The 12,810-nt window shown below is 39.5% G+C and overlaps 1 protein-coding gene across 4 annotated transcripts in view; it reads left to right on the top strand.

The window, feature by feature from the left end:
• Positions 1-12,810, top strand: part of LOC118885225 (zinc finger protein 211-like) — a 28,689-nt gene that overhangs the window by 4,588 nt on the left and 11,291 nt on the right. For 3 of the 4 annotated variants that reach the window (XM_036833721.1, XM_036833723.1, XM_036833724.1), the window contains exon 2: positions 11,570-11,660. The exons of the other annotated variant lie outside the window; for it this stretch is intronic. The gene's annotated coding sequence lies outside the window, so the exon portion shown is untranslated. The remainder of the gene's footprint in view (positions 1-11,569; positions 11,661-12,810) is intronic. 4 annotated transcript variants of the gene reach the window in all.

The following is a 12,810-nucleotide window of genomic DNA, read 5'->3' on the forward strand; positions in this document are numbered from 1 at the left end:
GTGTACAGCAAAGTGGCTCAGTTATACATACACATGTATCCATTCTTTTTCAGATTCTTTTCCCATATAGGTTATTATAGAATATTGAGTAGAGTTCCCTGTGCTATATAGTAGGTCCTTGATGGTTATCTATTTTAAATATAGTAGTGTGTATATGTTAATCCCAAACTCCTAATTTATCCCTCCCCCCACCCCCACCTTTCCCCTTTGGTAACCATAAGTTTGTTTTCAAAGTCTGTTTCTGTTTTGTAAATAAGTTCATTTGTATCATCTTTTTAGATTCCACATTTCAGTGATATCATATGATATTTGTCTTTCTCTGTCTGACTTCACTTAGTATGATAATCTCTGGGTCCATCCATGTTGCTGTAAATGGCATTATTTTGTTCTTTTTTTATGGCTGAGTAATATTCCATTATATGTTTACCACATTTTCTGTATCCATTCCTCTGTCATGGACATTTAGGTTGCTTCCATGTCTTGGCTATTGTAAACAGTGCTGCAGTGAACATTGGGGTACATGGGTGCATGTATCTCTTCTTTCTTCCTTCCTTCCTTCCTTCCCCCCTCCCTCCCTCCCTTCCTTCCTTTCTTCTTTTCTTCCTTCCTTCCTCGGCTTTCATGATCTCACTTCCCCCACCAGGAATTGAACACTTGCCATGGCAGGAATCCTAACCACTAGGCACCAGGGAACTCCCCTGCATGTATCTTCTCGAATTATGGTTTTCTCCAGATATATGTCCGGGAGTGGGTTTTTAAACAATTTTAGGGAGAATACATTTTGTGAAACAGAAGTTGTCTTCTCAAATTTACAATAGTTTGATTTGACATCCGTAATGATAGGGCTTTGGGAGATCTTTTTTTTTCTTTATACACAAACCACACTTCAATTTTAGATGGATGCAGTATCGTCTCCATGGTATATCATAAGCTGTTTGCAGCAGATGTCATAATTCCTATTTATATTTCTGACTGAAACTCTCCTTATACCACAACCACCAATTAGGGGAGTGGAATTGCATCCTACCCCAGTGACTGTTGGCACAGTTTCACTTACTGCCTGGAGCGTATGCTGGCTTAAAGAGAGAAGACTTTCAGAATCACCAGCTCGGGTCTCAGATACATTCTCTGCTCTTTAGAGATGTAAAGTCCTGGGTTCGACCATCACTGTTCTAAGATTTCAGTGTTCGCATTGACTAAAAAGACTCCACATGGAGATTTCCTTTTTAGCCTTACCACCTTCACTTAGTTGGGGAACATTCGGAAAATCTAGGACATCTTCCCCTGAACTGTCTTAATAATTATAAATATTTCAGTACTTTCAGGGAAAAGAGCTCAGTCATTATAGATCTGTCATTTAAAACTTCCCAAACCCTGCTCACAAATTTCACCTGAACTCCTGTGCACATATGTTGTCCCCTGGACCAGCAGCCTTTTTCCATCTCCTGTTATTTTCCTCTCCAGATTGCAGTTCTTGGCTCAACATGTTTATTAAACTTTTGGCAAGGCCAGTAAAATCTTAATTGTTAGTTCATTAAGTTCCCCAGTATTACTCCCCTCTATCTTGATATTCTGCCCCTGCCCCCCTCAGAAAGAACAAAGAAATCACCATTTGAAAACACTTTCTGCTTTCTAACATAAAACAAATCATTTAACTCTAATGTCAGCTAAGGACCATGCCCCCATGTCTTAACTTCTCTGTGGACTGGTTCTTTATCAAATCTCATGACTGGTGACCTGTTTATTACTGCTGTCTCTCTGGCTCTTTTTAAACTAACATTATAAACACTTATACCTTCTAAAAATAGTTTTTTCTGGGACTTCCCTGGTGGCACAGTGGTTAAGACACTGCTCCCAGTGCAGGGAGCCCAGGTTCAATCCCTGGCCAGGGAGCTAGATCCCATAGATTTGCTCAGCTAATGCAATGCTCAAATCCTAACTTTTAAAAAAAGTTGAGTAAAAGCAGAAAATTAAATCTCAAAATAAAATTTCAAAATTAACATTGAGCAATTAATTCTTAATAATGGAAGTGAAATAATTCACCCACATGCATGCCGCAACTAAGAGTTCACATGTCACAACTGGGGAGCCTGCCTGCTGCAACTAAGACCCGGCACAACTAAATGAATGAATGAATGAATAATTTTAAAAAATAAAAATAGTTTTTTCTCTCTTAGTGATCCAGTACATTTCCTGTTCTACTGTCTCTTTCACCTTTTACAACTGAACTTGTAAAGAGCATTTTTTTTCTCTCTTCCGATTACCTCAGCTATGTAGCTCTACTCACTCAGGTTTGGTTTATTAGCCTCACACCTCCATCGTCATTAACAAACTCCTAAGTCCAATGGTAACTTCTAAGATTTTGTTTAAATGTCCTCTCAGAAGCTTTTGCCACAATTGACATTTTTATTCTTAATTTGAATTTGTTGGGTCCTCTTTTTCTCCCATCCCTTTAATATGGGACTGCCCAAGAGCTCAGTCATGTCTAAATTCTCAATCTTCACACACATTCTATTGTGATTTCATGCAGTGTCATGACTGTAAATAGCACTATAAGCCCCAAACTTGCAAGTGTACATCTCCATAACATACCTCACTTTGAAACTTCACAGTTATCTGTATAATAGACCTTTTCTTGGAATTCTAGTAGACATCACCAACTCAACATGTTAAAAAAAATTTCTCCTGAGCTTCTTTCCAATCCTTCCTGGTCATAGCTTTCCCTGTCTCAGTTGGTGCCAATTCTATTCTTCCATTTGCTGAGACAGGCCAAAAATCTAGATATCCTTGATGCATTCTTTTTCTTACACCTCATATGCAGTCATAAGAAATCCTATTGGTTCTGCTCTCAAAATTTATCCAGAGTTCGACCACTTTCCTAAACCACTTCTGCTGCCAGCCTGGTCAGAGCCAACATCCTTTCTTACCTGGATTTCTTCAACAGTAGTCTCTATGCTCCCACCCTTATTCTTCTGCAGTCTTTTCTCAGCTTACCAGACAACACGACCTTTCAGCAGGTGAGATAGAAAATGTCAGTCTTTTGGTCAAAATTCTGTAATGACTACCATTTCCCTAAGAGAAAATTCAAAATCCTTACCAGGACCCTACGGAGCTTCGTGTTCCTTTCTGACCTCTCTCTCTGTTTTGTTTGTTTATTTATTTGTTTTTGTTGTTCTTGTTGTTTTGGCTGCGCCGCACTGCTTGTGGGATCTCAGTTCCCTGACCAGGGATTGAACCCAGGCCCCCTGAAGTGGAAGCGTGGAGTCCTACCCACTGGACCACCAGGGATTTCCCACTGACCTCCTCTCTTAAACTTTCTGCCTCACTCAACTGGTTTCATGTACATGGGCACCTGAGTTTGCCTGGGACATGACATGACCCTGGCTGTTTCTTTTGCTTGGATCATATGCCCAAAATATTCACATGGATTATTCCTTCACCTCTTTTCAAGTGTTGTCTAAAATATCCAACTGTCAATGAGGTCTCCCTTTACTAACATTTAATATTGCATCCCTTCCACTAATTGAGCTCCTTTTTTCTCCTAAGGTACCTTTATCTTATTACATATTGTATATTTTATTTTTTTAAAGTACCTTTTTAAAAAAATATTTATTATTTAATTTATTTTGTGCTGGGTCTTAGTTGTGGCACACAGGATCTTTGTTGAGGCATGCGGACTTCTTAGTTGTGGCATGCAGACTCTTAGTTGTATGTGCAGGCAGGATCTAGTTCCCTGACCAGGGATCGAACCCGAGCCCCCTGCATTGGGAGCACAGAGTCTTACCCACTGCACCACCATGAAAGTCCCTGTTTATTTTAATTATTATCAAATGTCCACCTTTCTTAGCTATCTTGGTTCTCTAATTATGAGTCTCATTTCCTGACATAGCTCACCTACTGAGAATAATGTGACATACTTTAGGTGCTTAACACATATTTATTGAGGCAGCGAATATGGGTTTGACCCCCTTCTTCATGTTCATTTCTAAGAGTCTGGCAGTTTTTACTTAAATGGTTTTTTCTTTTCCTCTCCCTTCCAGGCTGTAATTTTGCAAGGTTTTCCAAAATGAAAACTGAATAATATTTAGGGAAAAAACTCCTCAGATTGGCCTTAAACAGAGCCAGACCTTTTGCAGATTCCTTCTCTCACTACTCAGACCTCACCTGTCATTTTCACCTGATCTTTTCAGGCATGTCATATTTGGTGGTACCCAGCATTATGTCTTATTTCTGAACAATTTGCACATGCTTCTAATATTTAACCATGATAATACTTTTTGAAAACCTGTAATTTTGGAAGGAACAAAAGTTGTACATGAGGTGCCATACTGCATCTTTATCCATGAATGATATCAGATATTGAGACAGTTTTGGTATATTGGAAGTCTGTAAGCTTCTCCTAATAATAGACGTATATTTGCCTGCAAGGTGTTTTAATTGAACCTCTATTAAAAATTATTTTACCTAAGTCTGAATTTTAAAAAAAATTTTATTTTATATTAGAATATCGTTAATTAACAATGTTGTGTTAGTTTCAGGTGTACAGCAAAGGGATTCAGTTATACATATACATGTATCTATTCTTTTTCAAATTCTTTTCCCATTTAGGTTATTACAGAATATTGAGCAGAGTTCCCTGTGCTACATAGTAGATCCTTGTTGGTTATCTATTTTAAATATAGTAGTGTGTATATGTCAATCCCAAACACCCAGTTTATCACCACCACCCCCAACCCCACCCGGCCACCTTTCCCCTTTAGTAACCATAAGTTAGTTTTCTTAGTAGGTGAGTCTGTTTTCTATTTTGTAAATAAGTTCATTTGTATCTTTTTTTTTTTAGATTCTGCATATGAGTGATATCATATGATATTTGTCTTTCTCTCTCTGACTAACTTCACTTAGTATGGTAATCTCCAGGTCCATCTACGTTATGTAAATGGCATTGTTTCATTCTCTTTAATGGCTGAGTAGTATTCTATTGTATGTATGTACCACATCTTCTTTATCCATTCCTCTATCAATGGGCATTTAGGTTGCTTCCATGTCCTGGCTGTTGTAAACAGTACTGCAGTGAACATTGGGGTGCATGTATCCTTTCAAACCATGGTTTTCTTCAGATATATGCCCAGGAGTGGAATTGCTGGATCATATGATAGCTCTATTTTTAGTTTTTTAAGGAACCTCCATACTGTTCTCCATAGTGGCTGTACCATTCTATTGGGTTGGCCAAAAAGTTCGTTCCGGTTTTACAGAAAAACCCGAACGAACTTTTTGGCCAACTCAATACATTCCCACCAACAGTGTAGGAGGGTTCAATAACAGTCTGAGTTTGATGACCTGGTGGTAATAGAAGTGAAAACTTGGTGAGAACTATGAAATAACCCACAGAGTTGGGTTTTCTCTTTCCTACTTTACACCTCTGCCAGTATGGCTGACTAAGGTCAGCCTCTCCTGAGGTTGAAGGGATTCAGTATTTTTAATTTTGCTAAGGGAAAATTATGAGAAAGAATAATGTTATTAGAATCCAATGTGATATTATCTGAACGTGAGAGGTTTTGAGATATGTTACACTCCAGAATAAACGGATAACATTATAGCAAATGGAAAACAAACTCAACATGACTAATTATTAATATAAAAAAATTTTAAATAATAGTACAGAATTTTAAAAAATCCTAGAAAAGTGAGGAGGGTGATAGGAAAAAACCCACAAGAACTAATCAAACAGCAACAAATGGACTGACTCACAGCTGAAATCATTTCATCTATAATCCTGCTCCATCTCCCTCCAGCAACTGCTTATGCTAAGACAAACTCCAAAAGTCGTGTCACTACATCCCTAAATACTTAAGTAAGGGAATTCCCTGGTGGTCCAATGGTTAGGACTCCACGCTTTCACTGCCGAGGGTGTGGGTTCAATCCCTGGTCAGGGAGCTAAGATCCCGCAAAACATGTGGTGTGGCCCCCCAAAAAAGAAAAATAAACCCTTAAGTACGTGTACCTAATAGACAAGGACTTTTTTTGTTTAACTTAATTGTAGTATTTTATCATATGTAACTATAAACAATAATTCCTCCATATTATCCAGTACCAAACAGTATTCAAATATTCCTGAATGTTTATATTTTGACAGGTTCATTTAAAGAATCATGAAATCATTTCTTATTTGTTATTATATTTTATATCTCTTGATTTTATAATTGTCTATGGATAACTCCCTTTTAAAAATTATTTATTTATTTTTGGCCACGTTGCGTCTTCGTTGCTGTGCGCAGGCTTTCTTTCTAGTTGAGGTGAGCGGGGGCTATTCTTTGTTGCGGTGTGCAGGCCTCTCATTAAGATGGCTTCTCTTTTTGCAGAGCACAGGCTCTAGGTGCATGGGCTTCAGTAGTTGTGGCTCGTGGGCTCTAGATCGCAGGCTCAGTAGTTGTGGCGCACGGGCTTAGTTGCTCCATGGCATGTGGGATCTTCCCATACCAGGGCTCGAACCCATGGCCCCTGCATTGGCAGGCGGATTCTTAATCACTGCGCCACCAGGGAAGCCCAGTAACTCCCTTTTATACATTAATTTTTTTTGTTTGAAAGAGATCATATTCCATGTAGAATTTTCTGATACTCTGATTTGGTGTACTGCCTTCTCATGATGTCTTTTAATGTGACCTCCCATGCTTAATATTTCCTGCAAAAAGGTAGTTATTTTAGAGATGAGATCAGATTCAGAATTATTCATTTTTCTCTTTTGTAAGATTATGATCAATGTAGTCAGTGTGTCAACTGCACCTGAGTCACTCTCATCTAAGGGCTTTAGCAGCCATTGATGATTATTGCCTGTACCATCAATGTAGGTGATGGTTCTACCCTCCCTTTTCCTGTATTAGGTGGAACATGTTTTTTACAGACAAGAAAGGTATTGGAGGAGAAGTTCAGATAGAAAAAAATATGCAAAAGTATCTGGATTCTTTTTATCTCTCCTTTCTCAGTGTGATGATTTGATCCTTTGCTATTCTTCAAATAGAGGGGTTTTTTTTTTTAGTAGTAGTAGTAGTAGTAGTAAACGTAAAGGATTTTTACAAATTTATTCTTTAATCCATTGTAGATACAGTTGACCCTTAAACTGTGGGGGTTAGGGGTGCCAACCCCCTACATAGTCAAAAATTTGAGTGTAACTTTTGATTCCCCCAAAACGTAATTACTAATAGCCTACTGTTGACCAATACATATTTTCTATGTTATATGTATTTTATACTTAAGGGTAGAGAAAAGAAAATGCTGTTGAGAAAATCATAAGGAAAAGAAAATACATTTACAGTATTGTACTCTATTTATGGATGGCCAACAGGCACATGAAAAGATGCTCAACATTGTTAATCATCAGAGAAATGCAGATCAAAACCACAGTGAGATATCACTTCACACCTGTCAGAATGGCTATCATCAAAAAGACCACAGGATTTCCCTGGTGGTGCAGTGGTTAAGAATCTGCCTGCTAGTGCAGGGGACATGGGTTCGAGCCCTGGTCCGGGAAGATCCCACATGCTGTGGAGCAGCTGAGCCATGCACCACAACTACTGAGCCTGCGATCTAGAGCCCACGAGCCACAACAATGGAGCCCATGTGCCACAACTACTGAAGCCCGAGCGCCTAGAGCCTGTGCTACACAACAAAGAGAAGCCACCAATGAGAAGCCCACACACCACAATGAAGAGTAGCCCCAGCTCGCTGCAATTAGAGAAAGCTCATGTGCAGCAAGAAGACCCAGTGCAGCCAAAAATTTAAAAAAAATAAAAAATAAGATAAGACCACAAATAACAAGGATGTGGAGAAAAGAGAACCCTCCTACGCTGTTAGCGGGAACGTAAATTGGTGCAGCCACTGTGGAAAAGAATATGGAGGTTCCTCAAAAGAACTAAAACTAGAACTACCATATGATCCAGCATTGCCACCCCTGGCTATTTATCCAAACAAACAAACAAAAACCCACTAATTTGAAAAGATACATGTACCCCAGTGTTCATAGCAGCATTATTTACAGTAGCCAAGATATAGAAGCAACCTAAGTGTCCATCAATAGATGAGTGGATAAAGAAGATGTGGGATATATATAGTTGTATATATCTTTGATATATGTATTATATATATTATGTGTATATGTTTAATAGAATAGAATACTACTCAGCCATAAAAAGAATGAAGTTTTGCCATATGCAACAACATGAATGGACTTGGAGCGTATTATGCTTAGTGAAATAATTCAAAGAGAAAGGCAAATACTGCATGATATCACTTATATGTGGAATCTAAAAAAGAAGACAAACTGGTGAAGATAACAAAAAAGAAACAGGGACTTCTCTGGTGGTCCAGTGGTTAAGAACCCGCCTTCCAATGCAGGGGACTCAGGTTTGATCCCTGGTTGGGGAACTAAGATCCCACATGCTGCGGGGCAACTAAGCCTGCTCATTGCAACTACTGAGCACTTGAGCCACAACTGGAGAGCCCGCGTGCCGCAATTGCTGAGGCCTCAAGCCACAACTAGGACTCGATGCAGCCAAAAATTAAATAAATAAAAATATGTTAAAAAGACTCACAGATATAGAGTACAAACTAGTGGTTACTAGCAAGGAGAGCAAAGGGGAGGGGCAAGATAGAAGTAGGGGATTTAGACGTACAAACTACTCTGTATAAAATAAGCTACAAGGATATATTGTACATAAGGAATATAGGCAATATTTTATAACTGTAAATGGAGTATAACCTTTAAAAAGTGTGAATCACTATGTTGTACACCTGAAGCTTATTGTAAATCAGTTCTACCTTAATTAAAAAATAAGATAATGTGAAAAAAAATTCATATTTACAGGTATAATAATTCGTATGCTAATAATAAAGCAGCAGTATGATTGCTTCATGATAGCCTAGCCTATACACTAATGAATGAATGATCATAAAATTTTTATGGCATACAGTATTACAATTATATTCATACGAGTTACCTGTGATGACAGGTTGATGTGCAGTTTCTCCAATTAAGAGAAAAAGAGAGAGATACTATATAATAATATAATTATTTGAAAGCAAAGTTATAAAACAGTAAAAAACTAACACATTATTAATTTTATATTAAATATCACTCACCTTATTCCCATGTAAGGATGGGCTATCCACTTCAATACAAGTCTTTTTTTTTTTTTTTTTTTGTCTGCCTCACGCATCATGCGGGATCTTAGTTCCCTGACCAGGGATCTTAGTTCCCCGACCAGGGATCGAACCCATGCCCCCTGCAGTGGAAGCGTGGAGTCCTAACCACTGGACCGCCAGGGGATACCTCAATACAAATCTTGCACACAGTGTTCTACATGATGAATACTTAGGCAATGATGATGATGACGCAAAAAAGTCTCATACAGGTCTTACCATACAGTTATTAGATTTTCACACAAAGACACACACACATACACAACAGATAAGTTTATTAACTGTAAGTCATGATGATTATTTACTGTTCACTAAGTGGAAGTGGATCATCATAAAGGTCTTCATCCTTGATGTCTTCATGTTGAGTAGGCTGAGGAGGGGGAGGAAGAGGAGGGATCGGTCTTGCCGTCTCGGGGTGGCAGAGGTGATAGAGGTGGAGGAGGTGGAAGGGGAGGCTGGAGAGGCAGGCACGCTTGGTCGAACTTCACAGAAATACATAATTTCTGTCCGACTTCTTTACTTTTTCATTTCTTTAAAAATGTTTCTGTATGGTACCAATCCTTCTTCCACTGTTTGCCTTAGTTTCAGTGCCCGTATCATACAAGGGTCCATGTCGTAAAAGAAGTCAAAAGCAGTCTTGAATAGTCAGAACTCTTCGCCAGATTGTCTAATGTCAATTTGTTTTCAGGCCCTGATGCTTCTACATCACCTTCCTCATCGTCTGGCACTGGTTCGGAAGCACTCGTCTCCATCAAGTCGTCTTCGTGAATTCCTCTGGAGTGGTGTTCAGTTAGCTCTTGAATTTCTCCAAGATCCATATCTTGAAACCCTTCACCTTCACACCTTTTTTTTTTTTTTTTTTGTCATATCCACAATCTCTTTCATGATTTCCTTGATTGGCTTTGTTTTATTTATTTATTTATTTTAATTTATTTTATTTTTGGCTGTGTTGAGTCTTCATTGCTGCATGCGGCCTTTCTCTAGTTGCAGTGAGTGGGGGCTACTCTTCATTGCGGTGCACAGGCTTCTCATTGCGGTGGCTTCTCTTGTTGCAGAGCACGGGCTCTAGACACACGGGCTTCAGTTGCTGCAGCACGCGGGCTCAGTAGTTGTGGCACACGGACTTAGTTGCTCCGCGGCATGTGGGATCTTCCTGGACCAGGGCTCGAACCTGTGTCCCCTGCATTGGCAGGCGGATTCTTAACCACTGTGCCACCAGGGAAGCCCGATTTGCTTTGTTTTAAATCCTGTGAAGTCATCTGGACACAGTTTTCTCCAGTACGAATTTATTGTTTCAGGCTTTATGGCTTTCACAGCTTTTTCTATAGCAACAATAGCATCTTCAATGGTGTAATCCTTCCCAACTTCCATGATGATTTCTTTATCAGGATTCTCTTCCATAGCTTTGGTAATCTTTCCATATGAGGCTTACAGGTTGTTATGATCCCCTGATCTAGAGGCTGAATTAGAGGCATGTGTTTGGGGGCAAGTAGACCACTTTGAAGCCTTTGGTGTTGAACTCATTGGTTTCTGTGTGACCAGGGGCGTTGTCCAATTTAAAAGAACTCTGGGGCTTCCCTGATTATAGGATGCAGCATGATTTATTCAGTCTCCCATTGATAGATACTACGTTGATTAATCTTTGTTATTATAAAACAATCAATACCAAATAGCTCTGTTATTACAAAAGACTTGCTCTTGTTGTTAAATTAAAACAATTTGCTATGTGAGCAAATCAATTTTCTGGTAGATTCAAATAAAATCAGTCTCTAACGTACTTTCTAAATTGATGGAGTAGTTTCTACTAACATTACTTTGCATATTATCTTCATTCAGACTGGGTTGGGATCCTTGGAAATTCCTCACTCTTTATAACTTTGTAACTCAAACTGGGGCATGGGTTGAGACCTCTGTGGGTCAGTTGGTCTTTGCTAACAAGTTGGTTCTTTCTCTAAAGGGATCATCTACCAATGGCATGTTTTGGATTGGATGATGCTGGAAGTCAACATGTCTTCTGTTTACACAGAAAGGGCATGGAGCTTTCCCCCAGCATGACTTGCTTCCTGAGTAGTTTCTAGGCCATTAACCTTTGTCCCAGTACCTCTTTGGAGATCAAATTCTTAGCTCCATCCACTGAGTACATTGGCTTCTCCTATTTCCTCGACTGTATCCTGAAACTCCTGGTATATATTAACATTCCTGTGAGAGTAGCGAGGAGCAGAAACAGAAGTATGGGGGGGGGGGGGAACATATGCATATCTTCCTGGGATATTCCAGATAGATTGAGAGGAAATATCGTCAGTATCTATGATATTGATGTAATGTGTTTGAGCCTTGCGGTCTGGGCTAATGACTCTATTGTCTTTGTTCTTTACAGATACAAGCAGTAAGTCCAATACATTCTCAGCAATAGACTTTCTTCTGGACCTTCCTATGAAGCCAGAGCCACATGCACCATCCTGATCCTGGTGAGCATGTTTGGCTTTTTTACTTATTCACTTCTATTTTGTCCTTTTAGATGGCCCTAGTTGTAAACCCAAGCTCTGGGCTGATGAAAACGTTTCTTCACTTGCGTCTTTGTATTTCTCAACATTTTGTCCCTTTGTGCTGATTAGCAGTGACAACCCTGTCTCTAAGTTCTGTTTGTCTGCTGTGTAAGGCAAACATCTTTTTTCCAAATATGGCCTCTGGGCTTTAAGTTCCCTCCAGGACATTCAATCGTGTATTTAATAAATTTTTCTTTGTATGTTTATAGTCTTATAAAGTATGCCAGTTAATCTGTTGGGAATTTTGCATCCACTATTGAATAACAATTGAAATAACTCATAGTAGTTGTAGGATACAAAAGAAACTGTCGAGGAAAGGGGAACCCTTCCAAGGCCGAAGAGTGGGCTCTTGTCTTACACTAGGAAGTGAACTGTCCGAGGAGACACACGTGCTGACAAAGCAAGAGACTTTATTGGGAAGTGATGCCCGCGCAGAGAGCAGCAGGGTGAGGGATCCCAGGAAGAACTGCTCTGCCACGTGGCTCACAGTCTCATGTTTTATGGTGACAGGGTTAGCTTCCAGGTTGTCTCTGGCCAGTCATCTCGCTTGGCCCATAGTCTGACTTAGGGTCCTTCCTGGTGGCTCACACATCTCTCAGCCAAGATGGATCCAGCGAGAAGGGCTCTGGGAGGTTGGTCGTCTCCTCCCTCTTTTGGCCCCTCCCGGTTAGTTTTTGGGTTAGCTTTCTGCTCCCACACCTTGTTCCTTATCGGAACCTCCTGTTGTGAGACAGCTCAGGCAAGCGGGCCTGGCCAAGGCAGGTGGTTTTGGTCACCAGTTCCCTAATGAAACTATTGTGTAAATAATTATTCAAAGATGTCGCTCGAAAGTAACGTGTGGCTTTTTCAGGTTTTGGGAGTTTGATGGTAGAAATCCAATGCTGATTTGAAATTTTTTTTTTAAATAACCCCAGTTCTTTAATTATTAAGGGAAGGGCTCTGAATCTGGTCCTTTATCTTTTTTTTTAATTGGAGTATAATTATTTTACAATGTTGTGTTTCTGCTGTACAAGGAATTGAGTCAGCTATATGTATACATATACCCCCTCCCTCCCTCCCTGCCTCCCTCCTA

The sequence above is a fragment of the Balaenoptera musculus genome, chromosome 19, assembly GCF_009873245.2.
Source record: "Balaenoptera musculus isolate JJ_BM4_2016_0621 chromosome 19, mBalMus1.pri.v3, whole genome shotgun sequence".
In the NCBI taxonomy this organism is placed as follows: Eukaryota; Metazoa; Chordata; class Mammalia; order Artiodactyla; family Balaenopteridae; genus Balaenoptera; species Balaenoptera musculus.